This window comes from Pseudophryne corroboree, chromosome 4, assembly GCF_028390025.1.
Source record: "Pseudophryne corroboree isolate aPseCor3 chromosome 4, aPseCor3.hap2, whole genome shotgun sequence".
Lineage (NCBI taxonomy): Eukaryota > Metazoa > Chordata > Amphibia > Anura > Myobatrachidae > Pseudophryne > Pseudophryne corroboree.
This window is the reverse complement of record NC_086447.1, coordinates 894,336,710-894,351,354: the sequence shown is the minus strand read 5'-3', so window position 1 is coordinate 894,351,354 and position 14,645 is coordinate 894,336,710. Positions and strand designations below refer to the sequence as shown.

At 47.6% G+C, this 14,645-nt stretch overlaps 1 protein-coding gene across 2 annotated transcripts in view; it reads left to right on the top strand.

Moving 5' to 3' along the window:
• LRFN2 (leucine rich repeat and fibronectin type III domain containing 2) overlaps positions 1-14,645 on the top strand; it is a 746,523-nt gene that overhangs the window by 630,351 nt on the left and 101,527 nt on the right. The gene's annotated exons all lie outside the window — the stretch shown is intronic.

Sequence of the window (14,645 nt, the reverse complement as noted above, 5' to 3'; positions counted from 1 at the left end):
GATCCTAGGTTTAAAGCCTATGTTGTGTCTCTCTTTCCGGCAGACACAAGTCTGCACATGTTCAAAGACCTGCTGGTGAGAAAATTGTCAAAAGCGGAACGTGACCCGTCAACATCTCCTCCTTCACATTCTCCCGCAACTGGGGGTGCGAGGAAAAGGCTAAGAATTCCGAGCCCACCCGCTGGCGGTGATGCAGGGCAGTCTGGAGCGAGTGCTGACATCTGGTCCGGACTGAAGGACCTGCCAACGATTACTGACATGTTGTCTACTGTCACTGCATATGATTCTCTCACCATTGAAAGAATGGTGGAGGATTATATTTATTATTTATTTATTTATTATTTATTTATTACCAGTTATTTATATAGCGCACACATATTCCGCAGCGCGTTACAGAGAATATTTGGCCATTCATATCGGTCCCTGCCCCAGTTGAGCTTACAATCTATATTCCCTACCACATGTACACGCACACATTCACACTACGGGGAGAATATACAAACTCCACACAGTTAGGGCCATGGTGGGAATCGAACCCATGACCTCAGTGCTGTGAGGCAGTAATGCTAACCATTACACCATCCGTACTGCCCTATATGAGTGACAGCATCCAAGTAGGCACGTCAGACAGTCCGTACGTATACCGGCAGGAAAAAGAGGCAATTTGGAGGCCCTTGCACAAACTGGCTTTATTTTACCTAAGTTGCCCCCCCTTCAGTGTGTACTCCGAAAGAGTGTTTAGTGCAGCCGGTCACCTTGTCAGCGATCGGCGTACAAGGTTACTTCCACAAAATGTGGAGAAGATGATGTTCATCAAAATGAATTATAATCAATTCCTCCGTGGAGAAATTCACCTGCAATTGCCTCCAGAAAGTACACAGGAACCTGAGTTGGTGGATTCCAGTGGGGACGAATTAATACTCTGTGAGGAGGGGGATGTACACAGTGAAAGGGGTGATGAATCGGACGATGAGGAGGAGGTGGACATCTTGCCTCTGTAGAGCCAGTTTGTGGAAGGAGAGATTGATTGCTTCTTTTTAGGTGGGGGCCCAAACCAACCAGTCATTTCAGCCACAGTCGTGTGGCAGACCCTGTCGCTGAAATGATGGGTTTGTTAAAGTGCGCATGTCCTGTTTATACAACATAAGGGTGGGTGGAAGGGCCCAAGGACAATTCCATCTTGCACCTCTTTTTTTTTAATTTATCTTTGCGTCATGTGCTGTTTGGGGACTATTTTTTTAAGTGCCATCCTGTCTGACACTGCAGTGCCACTCCTAGATGGGCCAGGTGTTTGTGCCGCCCACTTGGGTCGCTTAGCTTATTCATCCAGCGACCTTGGTGCAAATTTTAGGACTAAAAATAATATTGTGAGGTGTGAGGTGTTCAGAATAGACTGGAAATGAGTGGAAATTATGGTTATTGAGGTTAATAATACTAGGATCAAAATGACCCCCAAATTCTATGATTTAAGCTGTTTTTGAGGCATTTTTTTTTTTTAAACACCCGAATCCAAAACACACCTGAATCCGACAAAAAATTTTCAGGGAGGTTTTGCCAAAACGCGTCCGAATCTAAAACACGGCCGCGGAACCGAATCCAAAACCAAAACACAAAACCCGAAAAATGTCCGGTGCACATCTCTACTATTGATATGTTCCCGTTGTTGACAGGGAGTACAGTCAGTGTCGGACTGGGCCATGAAGGGCCCACCGGGGGAATGCAGTTATAGGGGCCCATACTTAGGGGTGTGGTCAGCCTACAAAGGGTGTGTGGCCAGCCTCCACAGAGGCTTGAAATACATAATAGTTTAGTGCAGTGTAATGCAACATATCTACCATGTATAATACAAGTGCACAGTCTAGAACCTGATCCCTAGAGGAAGGAGTGGGCACACAGGCAGTGGGGCCTACCGGTAGTGTCCCTGGTACCCCCGTGGGCCAGTCCGACCCTGAGTACAGTGTATTCTGATTCCCAGCGCAGTTGTCCAGCCGGTTATCAGATATTTCAGGCTGAGTACATTTGTGCCAGTATGTAATTTCTCCCTTAGAAGAACAGGAAAGCACTGGTCATATCCCGCACCTGATTAGCAATTAGGAGGTACCTGTAGTAATCAGTAGGAGGGAGAGCATAGATAGCTTGGAGATGGGATAAAGGAATAATGGGGCTACCCATCACTGGGCAAGGCCGCCCAGCATGCTGACTGCCACCTCCCTCCCTCCCTCCTCCCGTTCAACAAGCAGAAATTGCAATCGCATCACTTGTTAGCAGACAGTGAGGATGGCTTAGCTGCACCCGCCGCCATGTTCTCGATCACGGTGGCTGCGAGTGACGTGACGCAGCTGCCATGATCACGCCTCTATTCGCTCCACACTGACTTCCGTTCGTGCCGCATTGCCCCCCAACCACCTGGAAACGGAGGGTTGCCGCTCCCACCCCACCTTTGCCTGCATTTTCTGCGCCCCCCCGCAGAAAGTGTGGGTGCATGTGTAGGATGGGCACTGCGCATGTGCCCATGGGGCTAACATAATAATTTCGGTTGGCTCGTGATTTGCGATCCAACCTGAATTAGCCCCTTAGTACACTTGCCCTAATCACTGTGAGGGAGTGGTTGTAATGTGTTGTTTATGTTTTAAAGTCAATTTATTACTCACTAGCTGAAGTACCCGGCGTTGCCCAGGATTACATGTTCCAGTTATTAGGTTATCAATGAGTTGAATGTAATTGTCAACATATTCCAAATAATTAGCAGCTCAGCAGATCTTCCAACACACCCATGAGGTGGCTGCCCAGTGTCGTTTTTTCGGGGGAGAGGGGGGTGGTGGTTTGGTTATTGCCAGTAGCCCTAGTCCCCATTTCTAAGTTTTATATTCACTCTTACATTGCAAGATGGGTTTATAGTTTCCCATCCGATACCAATGTTACTATTCCAAGGCTTTCGGGTACACAACATTTTTTGTCTTCCCACCTCCATTTTTGTCAATTATTTAACTTCATTGATTTACGGTTATTTCTGTCAGTTATGACAGTTCATTAAAGTTTTCATCTTAATCCATCCAGTGGCAGGCCCAAAGCAGGCTCCCTAGGTCACAGTTCTGGCCAGCGTACACCAAAGGTAGGTCAGACCAGGACCTCAACCCCCCAGTATAACAACTGGGACCCGATGTTACCACTCTGTAATGTTTTCTTCCAAATCCATCCAGTAGAAAGCCCAGAACAGGCTACCTGGGTCAAAGTTCTTCCCGGTGCAGTCCGCCGTAAGGTTCAATCGGGACCCCAATCCCCCTAAAACATGGCCAGGATTCAACTGGGCCACCTCACATTGGTTTCATCGCAATCCGAGTAGGGGTGTCCAAATGCGTAACCTGACAGACATACAGACCAATGAATTTTATTTATAAGATTTTAGTAAAATTGAGCTAACACACTTATTGTTACACTCACTTTTATAGCATGAATATTCAGAAGGCTACTGAAATATGTTGAAAATAAACTTCAGCAAGATTTGAAATTCTTACAAAGGAGCGCAATGATGGGGCATGATATTAAATGCAAAGCGGCACTTATAAACGGATTAACGAGATCTAGAGTCGGAATGAACAAACGTTTATGTGATTATACAGCTATGATTCTGATCTTGCAGTTATGTTCTGTACCTGTTGCCCCTAAGAAACCTTCATAATCTTAAAATAAAATAGAAACTAATTGTACATTGAAGAACACAGCCAGGAACTAAAAAATAATACTAAAAAAAGATCAAAACCTAAAAAGAATTCCTATGTTGAATCATTTTCTTTTAATGTATTTCAAATTTAAATCAATCCTTAATCGCCTTACAGACAGCGGAGATATGTTGATGATTTTTAACTAATTTATTATTTATTTTATGTTCTTTTTTTTTTTTTTAATTATTCGAGGGAAGTTTAAGCTGCGAAAATAACTTAGGGTCTGGTACGCACAGATAGAGCTTTGCAAATGAACGTGTCTTGTTCATCGTCCTTGCACTTCTTATGTTATCTAGAGGGCCGTAGAGAGCTGAGACGGGCACAAGTACATTTTGGGGTACAGTGGGTGGCGTGACCACACCCCCTTAGAAAATAAAACTAGAAAGAAAAGCTCAGTGTGCTGGGCTGGGGAGAGAGGCTGTTGCTGACAGGTAAGAGTGGGGGCAGTGGTGGATGTGGACCCCTGCCTGGACCCTCCAACCAGGGCCATAACTAGGGGGGGGCTAAGGGGTCACGTGCCCCGGGCGCCGGAGTTGAGGGGGCGCCGAGAACACTGCCTGGCACTGGGCACCGGTAGCTGCGTCCACCAGCCGCCTTGCAAGGTAACGCTCCCCCCCTCCCCCTCACAGCCTGCCTTGTGCGGAAGGGAAACGGCTAATATCTGACCATAGTGATCTGCGTGCGTGGATGGGGGGGACGTGGTGTGAGCAGAGCGGGAGATGACCGGGATGGTGCCTGATGCCGCTGCCACTGAGAGAGAGAAGTGGACCGCGGGTACGTAGTGTAAGCAGAGCGGGAGCTGACGGGGATGGTGCCTGATGCCGCTGCCACTAAGAGAGAGAAGTGGACCGCGGGTACATAGTGTGAGCAGAGCGGGAGCTGACGGGGATGGTGCCTGATGCCGCTGCCACTGAGAGAGAGAAGTGGACCGCGGGTACGTAGTGTAAGCAGAGCGGGAGCTGACGGGGATGGTGCCTGATGCCGCTGCCACTGAGAGAGAGAAGTGGACCGCGGGTACATAGTGTGAGCAGAGCGGGAGCTGACGGGGATGGTGCCTGATGCCGCTGCCACTGAGAGAGAGAAGTGGACCCTGCTTCACTCTCTCTCAGTGGCAGCGGCATCAGGCACCATCCCCGTCAGCTCCCGCTCTGCTCACACTACGTACCCGCGGTCCACTTCCCTCTCTCTCAGTGGCAGCAGCATAAAGTACTATCCCAGGCACATATTGTACACTGCTGACACGTAGCTGATGCGTGTAATGACTGCTGGGGGTATACAGTATTTAAAAGTTTTTTTTTTTATCGATTTTAGATCGATTTGAATCGATGTTGGGTTTACAGTGTTTAAACACACGTTTATTGTTTATATTTTTTAATTGTTAGTAAATGAGTGTTTTACCCCTGGAAGCCCAACATCCCTTTTGAAGCCCAACATCGATTAAGACCGGTTTTTAAATGATCTGAAATCGATTTTCAATCGACCTGTATGAAATATACCCCCTAGCCTCAGGTGAGACCGGTCACACTTTTATAATGTGCTTCTAATATGTGTTGCTGTTCTTGTTTATACCTCTCCAGTTGTTGAGTTTCTGTGAGTGTGACTTGCATTAGTGCAGTTGCTAAGTACTGTAGCTAGGGATGGACATCGAATGACGATGGCTCACACCATCGATGTTTTTGATTTGTTGGTAGTAGTTTTACCACTTGATGGCAACTTTCCGATGTTTGTCGCCATCAAATGGTAATGAGTCAATGTTCACCATTTTTAAATAGTGTCAGTTACAGCTGTGTATATACTACTGCCGCACATAGGCCCTGATTTGGATTTTACACAGTCCTGATGGATTACATAAGGATCCGATAGTGGGTGATCTGCGCCTGTGCGGAATGAGTGCTGTGATCACGTTTACAGTGCACGACAGACGCAGCATGATTAGCAGGGGCGGGAAGAGGGCAGTGCCTACCAGCATTACAAAAATGTGTGTGTGAGGGGGGCGCCGAATGGCTTCCTTGCCCCGGGTGCCAAAAACCCTAGTTTCGGCCCTGCTCCAACAAGCGCAGGCCTGGATAATTTTATTGCACCCACCACTTGGCGGCAGTGGTGCCTAGAGGTGGGAGAAGGGTACTAATTACCTGGGCCCAAGTCTCCACCCCCCTTACCTGACAGCAGTAACTGCAGCTCTTCTCCTTAGCCCAGTGCACGCTGCTGTGTGCTGGGCTGCACTGTGGCCAGGAAGACGCTTAAAATACAATTTTTTTCTTTCTTTTTTTTCTAAGGCTGCAGGGCCACGCCTCCCATGATTACCCCCCCCCCCCCATCCCTTCCCGAAAAGTACCCGGGCCCAGCAAGGCTCTCTACTGCCCTGCTTTGCGGCGCTGACTAAGGGGTCTATTTACTAACCCTTAGTTGTAGAGAAAGTGGACGGAGATGAAGTGCCAGCGAACCAGCTGCTAACTGCCACGTCACAGGCTGGGTTTGAAAAATGACAGTTAGGAGCTGATTGGCTGGTACTTTATCTCCGTCCAATGCTTAGTAAATAGACCCCTAACTCTGCACTCACAGCTTAGTACTGCTTGTTTGACTCTAATTAGGGGGCATATTTATCAAATTTAGTGGTCTATTTACTAAGCCTTGGATGGAGATACAGTGCACGGAGATAAAGTACCAGCCAATCAGCTCCTGTCATTTTTCTAACACAGCCTGTGACATGCCAGGTAGTTGCTGATTGGCTGGTACTTTATCTCCATGCACTTTATCTCCATCCATGGCTTAATAAATAGACCTATAAGAGTTTAAGCAGTGAAATTCAGCAGTCCTCATTGCCCATATCACAGTGATATGGAATGCTTCTTCAGGACTATGCTCCCCATTTATCAAGCTTTGGAGAGTGGTAAATAGCACGGAGATAAAGTACCAGCCAACCAGCCAATCACAGGCTGTGTTTGAAAAATGACAGTTAGGAGCTGGTTGGCTGGTACTTTATCACCATGCTATTTATCACTTTCCAAGGCTTGATAAATCTGCTGCTAAGTATCAAGAAGGAGACGTCACAACATGGGCTCCGATAAAAGCTCATGCCCGCAAAGTGAAAGAAGTATACAGTCTCTTTATTTTTGTGCCTTGGCCCAGCTGAGCTAACGCACATGCGGAGGAGGTGGCCCACGTTTGCGCAGCGGGCCTCTTATATTAGGTCAATATTTACCGCCAGATCCCTCTCTGTATATATTGTGCAGAATGGCTAATGCCATTGCAATATTTAACACAATTTTGGGGAAAGTTTGTCAGCCGCTGGCGTTCCTGCCCAAAGCTGGTATTCCACTTTTGTCTGTGAGATACACCCTATCCTGCCAGATACACCTGTCGCTCGACCTCCCCACTAATTGTTATAGATATCGAAATTTAATCAGGGACTCCCATCTCGCTTAATCAGAGCCCAACAAGCAGCTGATTGAAGTAAACATTGGATGTGGGCCAAGATTTTCCCTCCTCCTTAATTGTTCATATTAAATTCCTTGGTTACTTAAGTGGACCCATGCATGCATTATGACCGGGGCACCTAGCACATGTAGTCCTCACTCTTATTAGGTGGTGATAAAATCAGCTTTTATTGCAGAATGTGATATTTGCTGTGCAAGGCGGGAATGACGCCAGTCCTTCCTTATCTCCATCCGTACAGGGTCATTTAACATTTTCAGTTCTAGATGGGAACGTCAGTTGTTGTTTTATTTTTTTTATTTATCTAAGGCTTCTCTAGTCAGCTAAATATCTGTTTCATTTATGAGAGTAATAGTGAGCAACAGGGAAAAATAACATACATGCTGAAACACATTACATCCAATGATTCTTCACAGTATCTAATTACATATATATCTAAATGCGAAAGCCCTCACTCACTCACTCACTCACTGACTCACTCACTCACTCACTCACTCACTCACTCACTGACTCATCACTAATTCTCCTACGTATGTTAGGAAGCTGAAATTTAACATATGTATTCATCAGTTGGAAATTGGGAAAACTACGTAATTAGATTTTTAATAAACCTCCCCTAAGCAGATGAACAGGGGGTGGACATAATGACGCCATTACCGATGCGTGGCTTGCGTTGCGTGAACGATAACACCGAAACAGACAATCAGATAAAAATTTGCTTTGCACCTCAAGTGGGTTGAATAAACTACAAAAATGGTCCTGTCACTTTTTACCGTATCTGCTACGGGTTCTCCTCAGGTAAAGCCAAGATACATGGATTAATATTTACTTACATTAAGACGTCTCAAATCTCTATAGATTTACCACATTTTTAACACTCATTTATATTTACAACGGTGAAAATCAGAAACTCCCGTGAGTAGAACGGGTAAAACAGCTAGTCAATTCATAAAATATAGTGACCCCACAATGTATTCTGCAAATTCTAAATAGTCAATGAATTCCCTCAAAAATATACACAAAATGTGTTTCCAAATATCACTGATATATACATGAAGGATTTTCTTTTAAGTTTTTGACATAGAGCTGTATGTATCACATATCATTTTGAATGCGATACATTTTGCTACTTACCGCATGCATAGCAGGCGTGGGGCATTTACTATTAACACCGTACGCATGTAGATTTGTGAATATAAACACAAAGGACAGCTCTTCCGATAAGAGCTGTCCATTGCAGTATCAGAACTTCTAGGCTTATGACCCTCTGGTCAGCGCATACTCAAGCCACTGGGGACACTGTGGGACACTATTGGATCCCTTGCTTCTATAGGCAATACCATCTATAGATACTGTAGTTTTGGCTATTGGGTAAAAGCTCCAGAAATAATGTAATAAATTAAGGGAAACTACATGCGCTGACTCTGAATATAGCATTCAACCAGTGCCGTAACTAGACATTTTGGTGCCCTGTGCCAGAAAGAGAATTTGCCCCACCTCCCCCATTTAGAACAGACATAGCGCACACTGTGGGTGTGTGGCAAAATATAGGGGTGCGGCTTTATGGGCAGGGGTGTGGCCTCAGAATGGTGCCAATTCACATTACACCACACAGTATTGTCCGTCAGTCACATTACACCGCACAGTAGTAACCCCTTATACACATTATGTAGGCAGAGCCCCTTAGGCACGTTACGTCATGTAGTTTCCCTATACACATTACACCAGGTAGAGCCTCTTATACACATTACACATGGCAGAGCCCCTTATACAAATTACAACAGGCAGAGCACCTTATACACATTAACATTAAGCCAGGTAGTACTCCTTATACACATTACGCCAGGAAGAGCACCTTTACATTATGCCAGGTAAAGCCTGTATACATTATGCCTGGTAGAGTCCATAACACATACCCCTCCTCCCTTTGGGTGTAGTGTCCATGTGATAAAAGAATGAGGGGGAGACTTACTTACAATATTTCCTGTGGCTGCTCACTGACTCAGTCATTAGTGTCCTCCTCTCCCTCCCACGGCCGTCCACATGCTTCAGATCTTCACAGCACAGCACTGAGGGTGGGATGGGTGCGAATGCAGATGGGGAAGCCGGGAAGGTGGTGGAGCTTGACAACGAACTTGAAGTTCTGCTGCTTCGCTGCCTGCTGCCTGCCTATGTTAGAAGTAGCTGGGCGCTGCAGCTGCAGTAGCTTGCGGCAGACAGTAACAGTGCAGCAGCATGGCAGTGCAGATGTTGGCGGCAGTTCCTAGGAGTAGGACGATTGCACAAACACTTATTATCTTTATATATACTCTTTTATGTCATACATAAGTCCTTCTCCATTTCATTAATATATATATATACAGTATATATATATATATATATATATATATGATCCCCTTGATGAAGTCCACACTAAGGATGAAACGTGTTGGGTCTCTTGCTGTATCCAGGAATGCTACCTTGGACAGATAAGCCTTTAAATTTGTGGCCTCTTGTACGTGTGCTACCTAACATTACCTGCTATTTGTTTTTAAGTATGTATTTATTGAGATTAAAACTGTGTTTTTGAAAAAAGGAAAAACCTTGTTGGTTGGGATTGCTTTCCCCAGATTTTACACAGTATCTGTTGCTTTTAAACAAATATGCAGAGTTAAGACATTACACATGATGGTCTCTATATTTTCTCTTTTCTTTTATATACATCTTGATTATATGCTGGTCTGACGACCGAAGACGCTAACTAAGAAGCTAAATCTATCCCCAAAATATTTGTTCACCGGAGCACATGTTGCACGTTTGCACTAGTAGGCACTTAAGAACATAATTTTTTTACTATATATATATATATATATATATATAAAATTCGGGAGGTGCTCCAGGAATAAAATTAAACATATCATAAACCAATGAGAGTAAGTATTCCCTATTATGGGCACACACAGACAGTTGTATACAGAATTTTCTTAAAGTCTAACCTATTTAATATCCACGTCATATTACCTATATATAGATAAACATTGTACCTAGACACAGATAAACTGACCTAAATTAGATACTTTAATTTTTAGAGAATGGTCCCTATTAGTGACCACACATAAGATATATAATATCATAAAAATCAGTATATAGCACCATTAGGGCTGCAATATCATCATTCAGTGTGATCATTATTAAACACACTGTACTACATTACTTATGTGTATTTAACAACAGTGATTTATGTCAAAGAGACGAAATTCATAAGTGTCCTGTGTACTAAATAATTCATTCTGGTTACTCATAAAATAAGGTCTCATATTTAGCGAAAGCAATTGAAGGTGCATGATTGGGCAATGATGCGCACATTGCCAGGACAGAGAGAGCATAATTACCTAATGTAAATGAGACCTGGAAAACAACATCAGGTTTTAACCAAGTCACAGACATAGGGGGTGATTCCGAGTTGTTCGCTCGCAAGCTGCTTTTAGCAGCATTGCACACGCTACTGGGAGTGAATCTTAGCTTATCAAAATTGCGAACGAAAGGTTCTCAAAATTGCGAATAGAAATTTCTTTGCAGTTTCTGAGTAGCTCGAGACTTACTCTGCCAGTGCGATCAGTTCAGTGCTTGTCGTTCCTGGTTTGACGTCACAAACACACCCAGCGTTCGCCCAGACACTCCTCCGTTTCTCCAGCCACTCACGCATTTTTCCCAGAAACGGTAGCGTTTTTTCACACACTCCCATAAAACGGCCTGTTTCCGCCCAGAAACACCCACTTCCTGTCAATCACATTACGATCACCAGAACGAAGAAAAAACCTCGTAATGCCGTGAGTAAAATACCAATCTTCATAGCAAATTTACTTGGCGCAGTCGCAGTGCGAACATTGCGCATGCGCAATAAGCGGAAAATCGCTGCGATGCGAAGAAAATTACCTAGCGAACAATATGGAATGACCACCATAGCACATATAAATGCTACAAATAACTCCCATTGATACAATTGTGTCTGAGCTAGGAATTGAAGGAGTTCGCACAGCACACATCTCTCCTGCATCAGCCCGTCTATATGGGCCTTTAGATTTTGGTGGGTTGTGTTCAAACTGAAATCTAAATTGCAGTGTAAAAATCAGCCAGTATTTACCCTGCACAGAAACAATATGACCCACCCAAATCTAACTCTCTCTGCAAATGTTATATCTGCCACACCTGCAGTGCACATGGGCCCTCATTCCGAGTTGATCGCTCGCAAGGCGATTTTAGCAGAGTTACACACGCTAAGCCGCCGCCTACTGGGAGTGAATCTTAGCTTCTTAAAATTGCGACCGATGTATTCGCAATATTGCGATTACTAACTACTTAGCAGTTTCAGAGTAGCTTCAGACTTACTCTGCCTGTGCGATCAGTTCAGTGCTTGTCGTTCCTGTTTTGACGTCACAAACACACCCAGCGTTCGCCCAGACACTCCCCCGTTTCCCCGGCCACTCCTGCGTTTTTTCCGGAAACGGTAGCGTTTTTTCCCGCACGCCCATAAAACGGCCTGTTTCCGCCCAGTAACACCCATTTCCTGTCAATCACATTACGATCGCCGGAGCGATGAAAAAGCCGTGAGTAAAAATACTATCTCCATTGTAAAATTACTTGGCGCAGTCGCAGTGCGAATATTGCGCATGCGTACTAAGCGGAATTTCACTGCGATGCGATGAAAAATACCGAGCGATCAACTCGGAATGAGGGCCATGGTTTTGCCCAACTGCTAATAAATTTGCTGCTGTGATCAAATCTGAATTACCCCCTTAGTCTTATCAACAACGGTGGTCTAGCATTTTAAATTCACCTATTATTTGTTTACACCCTTCTTTCACTTGCAACATATTTCGCAAACCACTTTAAACATAATGAAATTAATAAAAGTTATATTTTACAACTAGTTGCTTCATCGCGCCCTACGGGCGCTCTTCACACCGTCGCAAGGGGCTACGCCCCCTTAACCCTTGCATGCCTTTCTGGGGTTCAATATTTGTGTTATATGGAGTATCACCTGCATTCCTTTGTTAGTGGTTAAATATTGCACAATGAAAGGGTGTGCGATGGTGAAGGAGGCGCAGCCCCTTGCGACGGCGTGAACAGCACCTGCAGACCACAATGTACAGGATGTAGCGGGTGCGGGGGGTACTGCGGATGGTGTCTGTAGATGCTGCGGATGGAGGGGAGGGCGGAAGTGGGGGTGGGGCCCGGATGGGGAAGGGTTGGGAGGTGCTGTGGGTGGGGAAGGGGCAGAGGAGTGGGGGATGCAGATGGGGGAGGGGTCCGGAGGCACTGCAGGTGGGGGAGGGGCAGGGGTGCCATGGGTGGGGGAGGGGCAGGTGTGGGGATGTTGCAGATGGGTGAAGGGTTCCGGAGGTGCTGTGGGATGGGAAGGGGCGGGAGTGCCACTGGTGGGGTAGGGGTCCGTAGGCGCCATGGGTAGGGGAGGGGCAGGTACGGGTGTTGCGGCAGATGGGGAAGGAGGTCCGGAGGTGCTGCAGGTGGTGGTGGGGCAGGTGCGGGGGTGCCATTGGTGGGGGAGGGGTGGGTGAGGGGGGGACCGCGGATGGAGGATGGTGTCTGCAGATGCTGCGGGTGGAGGGGGGCAGGTGTGGGGGAGACATATAAGGGGGGTGAATGGTGGAGGGGGCCTGGAGATTGCTGGGGGTGGTGAAGGGGTGGAGGAGTGGGAGCCGCGGGTGGTGTAGGGGGTCTGGAGGCACAGCATGTGGGGGAGGGGTGGAGTGCCGCATGTGGTGGAGGGGAAGGTGCGGTGGTGTGGTGCATTGGGGAGAGGTCTGGAGGTGCTGCGGGTACTGTACCTGCCAAAAAGGTAGTTGGAGGGTATGCAGTAACAGGGCCAGGACAGGGGTGACAGGGTCAGAACAGGGTTGACTGGGCCAGGACAGGGGTGACAGGGTCAGAACAGGGGTGACAGGGTCAGAACAGGGGTGACAGGGTCAGAACAGGGGTGACGGGGCCAGGACAGGGGTGACGGGGCCAGGACATGGGCGACGGGGCCAGGACAGAAATGACAGAGACAGGATAGGGGTGACAGGGTCAGTGTAGGGGCGGCAGGACCAGGACAGGGGTGTCAGGGCCAGTATAGGGTTGACAGGGCAAGCACAGGGGTGACAGGGCAAGGATGGGGGTAGCAGGGCCAGCATAAGGGTGACATGGCCAGGATAAGGGTGAAAGGGCCAGGATAAGGGTGAAAGGGCCAGGATAAGGGTGGCAGGTCAAGGCCAGGGGTTACAGGGACATGACAGAACACAGGGCATGGGAGAGATTGGTATTAGGGACAGAACAGTGGTGACAGACAGATGTGTCTTACCGGAGTCACTGCTGCTGGCTGCTGCTGTTCCACTCCAACCTGTTGGCATCTGCTGCTGGTGGAGACTTGGCATGGCTGACTCTCTTAGGCTGTATTCCTGCTTCCTCTGCCCGTCCGCATCACTCCCCCCCTCCTCAGTCACACACCGCAGACCTCGCGCAGCTGCCGGGCACTGTGGTAAGGTGAGACTGGGAGTGACTGGTTAGCCCCCAGGAGATGCTGCGGCTGGAGGGAGGAGGGGGTCATAGCATGCACGTGGCGCGGACCTCACGGCTGCTGGGCACTATGGTAAGGGGAGACTGGGAGTGACTGGTTAGCTCCCAGGAGACGCTGATGCTGGAGGGAGGAGGGGGTCAGAGCCTGCAAGCAGCGCGGACTTCTGCAGCGCTACCCGCCGGCTAAAGTGTGTGAAGGAGCTGGGCGCAACTCACTGCGGGTGGCAGCGCTGCAGCTAGCGGTGGGGTCGCAGGGGCTGGAGATAACAGAGGCAGTACGGAAAGTGCACAGCGGCTGGTGACCCACAAAACTACAGCTAAGAAGCGTTGAATGTGCCAGAATGTGATGCTCCTCCCTGCCAGAGAGACCCTGCTGAGTATGCTGATGTGGGGGTCAAGTATGGCATACCCCCTCACACACCCCCATACCTCCCAAATGTCCCAATTTTCGCGGGACAGTCCCATTTTTTGGGATCTGTCCCGCTGTCCCACCCGCGGGTCGCAGTGTCCTGCGGTGGGGGGGAGCAGTTGGAAAGCTCCTGTACTCGCTGTTCTGCTTAGCAGAGCAGCGGTGAATAGTGGAGACAGAGGGAGAGGGGGCATCAGGGGGTACGGATTAAGAGGGGGTTCCAGCAGCAGAGCCGGATTAAGGGGGGGGGGCAGGCGGTACGTACCGTTGGCCCCACAGTTTTGGGGGGCCCCCTGGCTGGAGTAGCTCTGTCCCAGCTCAGAAGCTCCCCCGTCCTGCCAGCAACAGCGGCAGCATTGTGCTACAGTCAGCACACGCTGCTGCGTATTGGCAGGTCTGTGGTGTTGCAGGGAGGCAGCAGTCTCCCTGCTTTCTTCTGCCTGTGCGGGTGTGTAGGGGGAGCGACCACCTCCTCTGGATTTACCTCTAGCTGAGGGGCCAAAATACCATTAAATAAAAAAAAT